Consider the following 10348-nt stretch of genomic DNA (forward strand, 5'->3'; position numbering starts at 1 on the left):
TGCGAAATGCCATCACGAAAGGATGACATTCTTGATATGCTACGATTCTTCCATGAATGTGGCAAAATTTTGTTTTTCAATGAAACTCATCTCTCTGAAATGGTTATACTTGATGTCCAATGGTTTGTTAATGCCTTTAAGGAAATTTTGACCGATGAAAATCACCGAACACGTGTTCAATCGAAAGAATGGATCTCTTTCAATGAAACAGGAATGCTGGACTATGAACATCTTACAACCATCTGGACAGAGTTAGGGCTACATGAGATGATAGAGTTTAAAGATCAAGTGTTGTTATATATGCAGCGACTCGGACTTTTCGCTGTAGGGAAGGGAAAACTCTATGCCCCAAGTGTAAATAAACACGAATTGTCTGATGAAGATTTTGAGCGAATTAAAAGAACAAATCATACCAGTATTCTAAAGTTTAGATTTCCAGAGTTCCTGCCACATTTTTACTTCTATAGACTAGTCGTAGCAAGTTTGGATGAATGGGAGGCACAGATAGACGGTAAACTTCCGCTGCTTTTCAAAAACGCTGCTTTCCTCAAATACATGGACAATAAACATCGAATAGTTTTAGGTGTAAGCAGTACACAGATACACCTACAGATATATACTTGCAACTCAAACCCATTGCAAGAAGATGTTATTTTAAAGATTCGCTGTAAGATTGAATCAATTTTGAAACAACTAACTCGAACTTTTCATACGCCTGTTGAATATTATCCCGGATTTACGTGTAAATCAACCAATATAACGGAGGAAAGCGAAGATGCTGTATTTATTCGTGAGTCAGAGGCAGTTGAGTTTTATTCAGCTGATCCTTCTGAGTCGTCCTCACCATGTCCGAGACATAACAGAGATGACCATAATCTAAGCTGGAAACAAATGCTCAAGTACTGGATAAAGGTAGTTGTCTTATTTCATTTTTATTATTCATATCTCAACAAGACTTTTTTTTTGGAAGACAGTTGTGCATTCAGTCAAAATTATTTGGTTCAAACCATAAATTTATACATTTATTACATAACTCCATGTGACTTGAGCTAGAACCATTTTGTTTATTAGCTCAAACGATTAAGGATATTTATTATACTTCTGTTAAAATGTTTGCTATAGAAAGTTCAGGAGGTAAAATAACTTTTTTTTTATAATCTGAAAATTTCCATTAAATGCAAAGCCAGATCTCTGTATACACTACATGTAACTCTATTCTTTCTTTTAAACAGAGGAAAGACCTGAATGACACATGCTGCCAGCGCTTGTTTTCCTTCAGAAGATCACGTGTGGTACATATAATTATTGATACAGAGCCTTTAAATTAAATACACTGTAAAATGTATGATTTTAAAGTCTATTGACGGGACAATATATGTGTTTAAATGTAGCATGACCTTTTGGATTTTCTCGATAAAAAAAAATCTAATGATATTTTTCAGCAAAGAAACAAATATGCTAAGTGGAACATGGGGGACATAGATGTCGAAAAAGGCGAATCATTTGTGGTGTTGATTGAGACTTGAAGATGAAAATCGATTGCAATTTTTGTAGAAAATACAATAAAAATCAGTGTAATATGCACTTTGTTGATGGAGTGTGATAGTTCTCAAATGGTTCTTCGTGGTTTGTCGTAAAATGTAACCGTCTTTGTATCTGTACTTTTTAAAGCAGTTCTTTGCCTTGCAGTGACTCAGAAACAGTGCAAGTCATGTAACTTTCGTATTTCTATACAATAACATGACTCTATAAAGTGCAAGATGATTTTAGTATTTCTCATTTGTTTGTCTGCTTTTCATGTTAAAAAGCTGGCATTTTTAAGGTTACTCAGTACTTTCTGAATCTACTTTAACGAAAGATACATCCGACCGCAAAAATCTAAAGTTTCAGACTGTAAATGTAGAAGGATTTTCTTTAAAATGATAAGAATTTGCTATTTTAAAAGATGAACAATACTTTTTTATCCTGTCATTTGGCATGGTTTCTTTAAACACTATTGTCATTATTCGGCGCTGAATTGCGCAATATAGAAAATGTGCAAAGTATTTCAAAAAATACTTAGCTTTAAGATGTTAATTTAAAAATTTCAACTAAATAGTATCAAAGAAAGCTTTATTATTTTAATTTGTAAATACATATGGTGAAATCATACAGATGTAACATCATATTATTATTTATAAAGTTCCATTTCAAACATCGACTTTAAAACTTTAAGATAATTAATATAAAAAATATGTACCTTTAACACGAGATATTAAGGTATCCGACCCATATTAGGACCAAAATTTCTAACCTTAAATAGCAATTGTTTGTAAAATATCCTGATATTATTTTCAAGCATTTTAGAGTAGAAAGGGATTTACCGAGAGAAATTTTCAAAAATTTTATTACCTAAGCAGAAATTAATCATTGAAGATTGCATTGAACTCTATGGAAGATCGAATTAAGTTTTTTAAGATAAAAAAAAATACTTCAAATATCAAAAAAGGCTGTGCTGTTGATCATTGGGAATAGAAAAATAATATGAAATAATTTTTTCACCTGACAGATTTTTTAAAATTAAGTTTTAAGTAAAATCAAAAGGAAATAAGTCATCAAGGGCAAGAAAAGGTCATAAATTAGGACATGTCCCACTCTTGCATTCTTATACTAAAAGATGAAAATTAGTTCTAACTACACTGATTAATCAGCCCATACATATCTATTATGCATTCAATTTCATTGAATCTGAGGCTAATATGGATCGGATACCTTAAATACATATTAGGGCTACCTGTATGTCTTGTATTAAAGGTCGATAATGTTCATTTTATTGAAAGAAAAATGTACGTGACCTTAATTTGTGCAAATTTTTGAAAAAAATCATGTAAGCTCGGAAAGTGCGTTGAGCTGTATATTTTTAATTAGAACGGGCTCGTCAAACTACACGTACCAATTGCAACGTATAGACTCTGATGTCACATGACGTCGTATGTATGTTGCATTAACAAATCAAGTCTGAACAGTGAGATCGTTAATCAAGTTTGATCTAATGTATATGTGCTATGAGTCTATTAAAATCAAGGTGTTTTTTTTATTGGAACGGTTGTTAGGTTCCACGAGAACGTAGTTTGCAGCTATATGTATTCCGCTAAGGATTATGAGAGTACGGGTAGTTGCGGAAAAAATCATTAGGATCAATGTGCAAAGTCCGAATTTTCTCTTCGCCCAGATGTTGCTTTAAGAGCACGCAGTGACGAGTGTCGCTGCGACTCTCGATCTCGCTATGCTCACTATTAAGTCTAATGTGAATATATTTTTTTTCTGACGAAGACTTCATATATGCTTGTCATTGTCAAATAAATCATTAATGATTCTTTAAACGTTGTCTACTTATTTCAGCAAACTTTAGACTCAATATAATGATCTAAACGATTTCTGCAAGTATCATCCATAAGATAATGAACATATAATCATTGAATATGCTTTGAAAACATTTCAAAAGAGAATTATAATGAATTTATTTAAATCAAGGATAATCCTAATTGATTTAAATGTACCACCTTACTAGAAAAATGTAGAGCAAGTTTTTTTTTTTACTGCAGCTGAAAATCATATTCACTTGAAAGATACTATATTTCAGTTCATTATACGTGTAAAACTATATAAATTCTAAACTGTATTGCTGTTCATTTTCTTAAATTGTTTACAATCGTTTATTTTAGCCCATTTCATTCGAAGACAGTGAGACGTGTCTACAAAACAGAAATGGTCGGCTACAGGGGCGTAGCAATAGGGGGGCCAGGAAGGGGGGCTGCCCCCCCCCCCCCACTTTTTTTCCCAACTTAACTTATACTATGGGAAATGTCAAAAATAATAGTAGAAATTGACAAACCATGCCTTTAAAAGCCTACAATCTTTTTACGATTACTACATAAATTATTGAGAAATGGTGAATTTATTCAAGAGATTGCAATCATGTCACTTTTTCTCATTAATAATCGTGAGATCCTATATAAACTCAAATTCCATTTCTTCAATTTAAAATGCTAAAAAGACATGCAAGCCTTTCATTTTATTAAAGTTTCTTCAAATCTCTGTCATAGTAATATGAGTTGAATTTTGTGGGATTAACAGCTGACGACTCATGATACCACATTACTTACAATAAGTACATGTACATGTAGGTCACACACTTACAAAAAATTGTTAAAAGCCGGTCATAATTTCTCATAAAAAAATAAATCATATGTGGTAAGGTTTTTCCACCCTCTCAATTCTAATGGTTCACAGTACAAAAACTGCATTTATTTTCATTAATTATAGTTTAAATATACCAATTATCGCATAAAAAACATAGGTCGTCATATTATTTAAGACGAGAGACATAAATGAACAGAAGTCTATGTCAATATGAATAATTCTGATACTAAGAGTTCTAAAATACATGCTTCTTATAGAATGTTGCACTTGGTCAGCTCAGAAATTCCCACCGTGATGTACTAACATTTATTGTTTCAACCTGTTAATGGATAGATGTCTATTACAATAAAAAGCAGTTCTTTCATCTCGAACAGTTTGTTGATAATTATACAATTCTCATTATTATTAACAGTCATGTTTTAAGTAAGTAACTCACACATTGACGGGCTAAATCACAACATTGATTCGCCAACCTGGAGCCCGTGCATCTCAAACCGGATATCACTTTACGAAATAATCCAGTCCAAAGTCCAAAACAATACGGACCGAATGTACAATTCCGAAACGTACACCCCCCACCATTTGTCCGGGGATATGAAAAAGTTCACATGTTAGTTTACATTTACACCTGTTCTTCAACTGGAAGAATCACAACTAACCGTCGAACTGATCTGCAAACCACAGTATCTGGACAACCACAATATTTAGGATGTTGATTCAGATCTTTGTATCTAAGTTTTACATCCCAAACTTTTCCATCACTTCCTGTGTTTGTCTCCGAAACTTGTGCCAGTTTCCATTGACCACGCACATTATTTGAATCTTGAACAAGTACAGTGTCATCATTTTGAATGTTTCTCCTTTCATGATGCCATTTCTGTCTTATGATAAGGATATGAAAGAAATCTCGAGTCCATCTTCTCCAAAATGTATTCACCACACGCTGAACAAAGAATCAGGGGCAGTAAGCATATATGAGCTGCCCAATACTTTTTAGAAAATTTTATACCCGTGCTATCCTTAAGTTGGTTTATTTTTCATATAACGAGATGTCCAGTTTGATGTAAATAGCAATAAAATTTTCAACATTTGATTTGTAGTTGAGTTATCACGATGTGAAGTTGTGTGATTTTTCCGGAATTGAGAAATTTCCATCAAATTCTCACATTCAAAACAAGATTTAGATATGGCCGCACGCAAACAACACGATAAAAAAATAATAGATTGTAGAAAATGGCACAATTAATTATTTCCCAAAGTATCATTCTGTTGTTTGCATGCGGCCACCATGAAAAATATATAAAACGATGTTTTTTGAGGCCGATTTTGATCGCTTCCGGTTTCGGTTTTTATATTCAGACGTAAACAAAGTTGGAGGAAACAGAAAATGTGACAGTAGATTTATCGAAGTTCTAACCATTTAACAGGTAGGGATGAATTGAAAATCAGAGCAATTGTAATTTTACATGCACTGTTCAAAATTAAATCCCCTCCTATACTTATTAATGATAGAAGATTCGACATGACAGAATCCGCTAACTCCATGAACTCGGCCTCGGGGGGACGGTAATCATCACATGCATGTCAAACAGTTGAAAATAGAAAATGTGTATCTAAAATATATCAAACAGGAACACAACATGCTCTCTTCTTTCAACGAAAAAAAATAGATTATAAAAAAATGACTTAATCATCGATTCTTTTTGATTTAGGCCCGAATATTCATGATTCATTCATGAACCCTCGATCGGCCGGTTGATCTGCATGATTAGCCGCGTTTTATCAGTTGTGAAAATCTTTACATAGGCCTATACGGCATTAAAACATAATATACTACATTTCTAGGTTGGTGTTTATAACATATTTTTCTGTCTGAGTACAAATACAACCGCCCTGGTACCTGTGTACGTTGTGTAAATGTATGGTGTGCTATAACAGCCCAAAATAAAAAAAATGGTAAGAGGTTTTTTTTTTTTGGTTTTGTTTGTTTGTTTGTTTGTTTTTTTATGTTAAACTGTTAAAGAAATAAAAAAAAATTGTTTCTTAAAAATAAGCTAACATCACTAAATCTAATTAATGTTCTTTGCAGAATAAACAATATAAATTCTTTCTATTTTTCTTGTGGGAACAATGTATTTTTGTTTTGTTTTTTTAACTTATTAATTAAAATATTATTAATGTAAAATTAAACTATTGCAAGTATTAAAAAAAATAATTAGATTATCTTGGAATATTATAAATTCATTTAAATCACCATTTAAATGAAAAAGAAATGTTTGTCATTACAAGGTTCATCTTTTTTGTTTTAATTTAAAGTACCCAATAATGTCCTTGCCTCAGATTTTATTCATTAAACTCAAATAGGTAAATCAATAAAACTGCTATTTAAATTGATTTCATGAATGAAATAATTCTATATTATACCTGGTGATATTAATAAATTATTCCCTTTTTCTCATATATAAAGAAAATCTTATGCAAATGTTTTTACACTGTACAAGTAACCCCCCTCATTCCATAGTTATAGACAAAATGTGCATAGTTACATAATATATATAGTAATTTAATTTTTTTTGATATTTATATTTTAATTGTAGGATGCCTGGAGATGGTCCAAAACAATATCCTGTTACTGGAGCTGTTACTTGTTGGTATTGTCAGTGTCGTGCTGGAGCCAGAGTTGTCGGGGCATGTGCCCATGTGGCCTCAGTATTGTGGTTTCTTGGCTATGAAAGACACACGAACTTTGCAGTAAGACCTATTCAAGACTGGGCTGACTACCTTGAGGATGCAGCTTTGCAACCTGCAGTAATGGATGGCTCAACAGAAAGTGAAATGAGTGCAACGGAAGAGTGACATGAATTGTGACATTGGTTTATTGAGAGTGAACATTCTGCAGATTATAGGCGTCTCCATATGAATGAAAATTCTCAAAAGGGACATTAAACAATATACAATCAATCAATCAATCAATCTGCAGGTTATGATATCCACTGCATTAGACTCCCATTATTGTTTTCAACAATATAGTGGAAGGCTGTGTATATATTGTTATTAATTAATTGTAAATAGGGATTTTTATGTATCTATGTTTTTTTTTATGCTTAATTGTGATTTCTTAACATCTGTTATATAATTGAGAAATTAAAATATAGTACATTGTACATCCCAAAAACATATTAGATTCATTGCATGAGTTTAATAAGTTCGGTTGAAAGAAATATTGAAAGATGAATTATGTACTTTGACAAATGAAATGATTTGTTATTATCATATAATTAATTGTTATCAAAATTAATATACTGATGTAAAATGCATAATGCATCACAAAATGTTTCTCAGATAATAGTAACAATTATAGTTTATTATGCAGTGTGTTTATTTGAATATTGAACTTTGTTAATAATTAACATGATTATATACAAGTACTTGTTATTTTTTGTAATACAATGTAGTTACAAAACCTTTCCAGACAAACATGTACTAGAATAACTAATTCTTTGATGCTTAGGTCATTTTTATGACATTGTGAGGATGATAAACATTATCTTATTATGAGTAAATGTAGTGTTTAAGGCATGAGTGGTGTGATGTTAAACTTTTATGATCTTTTTGGAAAAAGTATAGGTGGGTGATGGGAGTTCTGGAATTTGTTTATGCAAACTGAAATCCCTTATTGTTATTTTTGTCAAGTTTAATGAATTGTTATTAAAAATGTTAGTTGAATACATTTCTTGTTTGTTCACTTTGTGCATTCAATGTATTTTTATGTTAAATACATACAAGCAAATTCAAAGAATTGTGGTGCCCCGCTTTCGGTGTCTTTGTGAGTGAGATGTTATTTTTTATGACATATTGTGTCTAATATGAACACCCTATCATATGTCATTTATTTAGAAATTATCATTGAAGTTGATTTTTTTGAAGGATGAAAACCCTAATCCTGACCGTTAAAAACTTATGACCAAAGTGAAAGTTTTTAAAGTAGGTCAACTCCAAGGTCAAGATCAAAGGGTCAAAGTTGTTGATATCCAATGAAAGGTCTTCTCACAAGGATTACCTATGTGAAGTATGAAAGTCCTAGTATCTACTGTTTAAAAGTTGTGACCAAGGTTAAAGTTTAAAAAGTAGTTAAAACTCCAAGGTCAAGGGGTAAAAGTTGTTGGTATCGAATGGAAGGTCATTTTACAAGGTTTACATATGTGAAGTACGAAAGCCTTAGTCATTACCGTTCAAAAGTTATGGTCAAGGTTAAAGTTTTTTCATAAGTACGTGAAACTCCATGGTCAAGGTCAAAAGGTCAAGGTTGTTGGTATCCAATGAAAGGTCTTGCCACAAAGAATACATATGTGAAATATGAAAGTCCTAGTACCTACCATTCAAAAGTTATGGCCAAAGTAAAAGTTTGGAATTTTTGTGTAAAAGTGGGTTAAACTCAAAGGTCAAAAGGTCAAATTTGGTGGTACCCAAAGAAAGGTCTTGTAACAAGGAATACACATCTATAATATGAAAGTCATAGCTCCACTAAATCAAAAGTTATGGGCAAGGTTAAAGTCTTTGTGACGGACAGACTGACAGACTTACAGACTGACAGACAGACGAATGAGATTTAATGTTCCCCCGCTTTCGCGAAAACTGGGGACAAAAACAACTGTTTTACATTCAAATCCGGTTTTTTTTTATCACTTTTAGCTAAAAAAATAGTTTCTATTCACATGTTTAAGATCATTTCTGTTGTACTTGTATTAAACATCCATCTTTTATTTCTTTAATCATATTTACAGGGAAAACAAAGTATTAAGAATTTCCAGAAATCAGTGAAAAGTGTGTTATTTTTGTATTGACCCCAAAATGTCTTAATAGTGGTTTTTTCATCAAAATATGTCTGAAAAGGTGTGATTCAATCATAATTCTTTTAATATTTATAATATTTTGTCCATTATGGTTGGGGCATATTTAGGGTCTTAATGCCCCTGATTCTTTCCGTCTTATTCTTGGGGTTCCTTGCAATCATCCCAGTCTCCAACAGGGACTCTGGTGCTTGCCCTACCTAACAATAGATCGTTCGGATAAAAATATGTACCTTTAGTGGGGTCGCAATTTTTAGTACCAATGGGGCGTTAATTTAGTAGATTGGAAACTTCAAAGAGAACAGTTTGTAACTCTGAAAATGTCATAATTGCTGATCCCATGGCAGTCTCAAGAGAAAGTTTTGTTGAACAAATAAGCGACTCGCTGCAACCATTTTCCCAGGGTGCGTCCGCTGATTTTGTTGTCTGCCAATCCATGCCTCTAGCTTTCCCAAAATTCTTGATATCTTCCCAATCCCGGCAGCAATTAGTTGAGTACCTGCATCAGAAATCATTTTTCTGGGATATCCTCTGATGGAAACAAAACGTCGTAGTACCATAAGGAAACTGCCCATATCATATCCTTCTGCTACATCAATATATACTGCTCTTGAAACTAAGCAATTAAACAAGACATCATAACCTTTCCCATGGGTCCTCTTCTTAACTGCGTCCTTGATTACGAGAGGTCCAAACAAATAAACAGCACACATGTAGAAGGGAGGGGTCAGTTTAAGTCTTGTCTCTGGCATTGAACCCATATGTTGACTTTGCATTGTTTTGAATTTTCTTCTACATATCACACACCTAAATTAAATTCTGCTTATGATGTTTTTTACTTTGGGTGTCCAAAATCTGCTACAGATCTTTGCTAGAGTAATGTCAATCCCTGCATGATCTTCATCGTGTATTGCTTTCACTACATATTCTGTAAATACATGATTTGTAGGAAGAAGTGCAAATGTTGACTGATTGCAGGTTTCTTCAATCCATTTATTCATTCTTTGTCCAACTGTAATAATTCCATCCTTTGTTCGTTCAGGGCCAAGATGTCGAAATCTCTGCATAGCATTGTTTGGTAGGTCCATTTGAGCATGCAAAGTACAAGCCTTTTCAGCCTCTCTTATAACTTCAGCTGTCACATTTTTCAGTATCTTCTTGAATGAGTGCACCTTGAATATAAGTTGCAAAATACCAGTGAGTCTATACAGCTTATTCATGGATGAAATTCTCGTGGTGTCTATCAATTCCAGTATTCGAGTCGAGGATGATTCTTTTGGCTTCACTTCAATATTTTCTGTCAACACATTGTGCAC

General features: G+C 32.8%; 1 long non-coding RNA gene across 1 annotated transcript; it reads left to right on the forward strand.

Annotated features, from left to right (window-relative positions):
• The first annotated feature begins 5480 nt into the window (after positions 1 to 5480).
• Positions 5481 to 7910, forward strand: LOC134235776 (uncharacterized). The gene is made up of 2 exons (XR_009985480.1): positions 5481 to 5609; positions 6780 to 7910. It is a non-coding gene; the product is annotated as an uncharacterized LOC134235776 (long non-coding RNA).
• Positions 7911 to 10348: the final 2438 nt, after the last annotated feature.

The sequence above is a fragment of the Saccostrea cucullata genome, unplaced genomic scaffold, assembly GCF_032062105.1.
Source record: "Saccostrea cucullata isolate Sc308-1 unplaced genomic scaffold, CSIRO_AGI_Scuc_v1 ctg3449, whole genome shotgun sequence".
Lineage (NCBI taxonomy): Eukaryota > Metazoa > Mollusca > Bivalvia > Ostreida > Ostreidae > Saccostrea > Saccostrea cuccullata.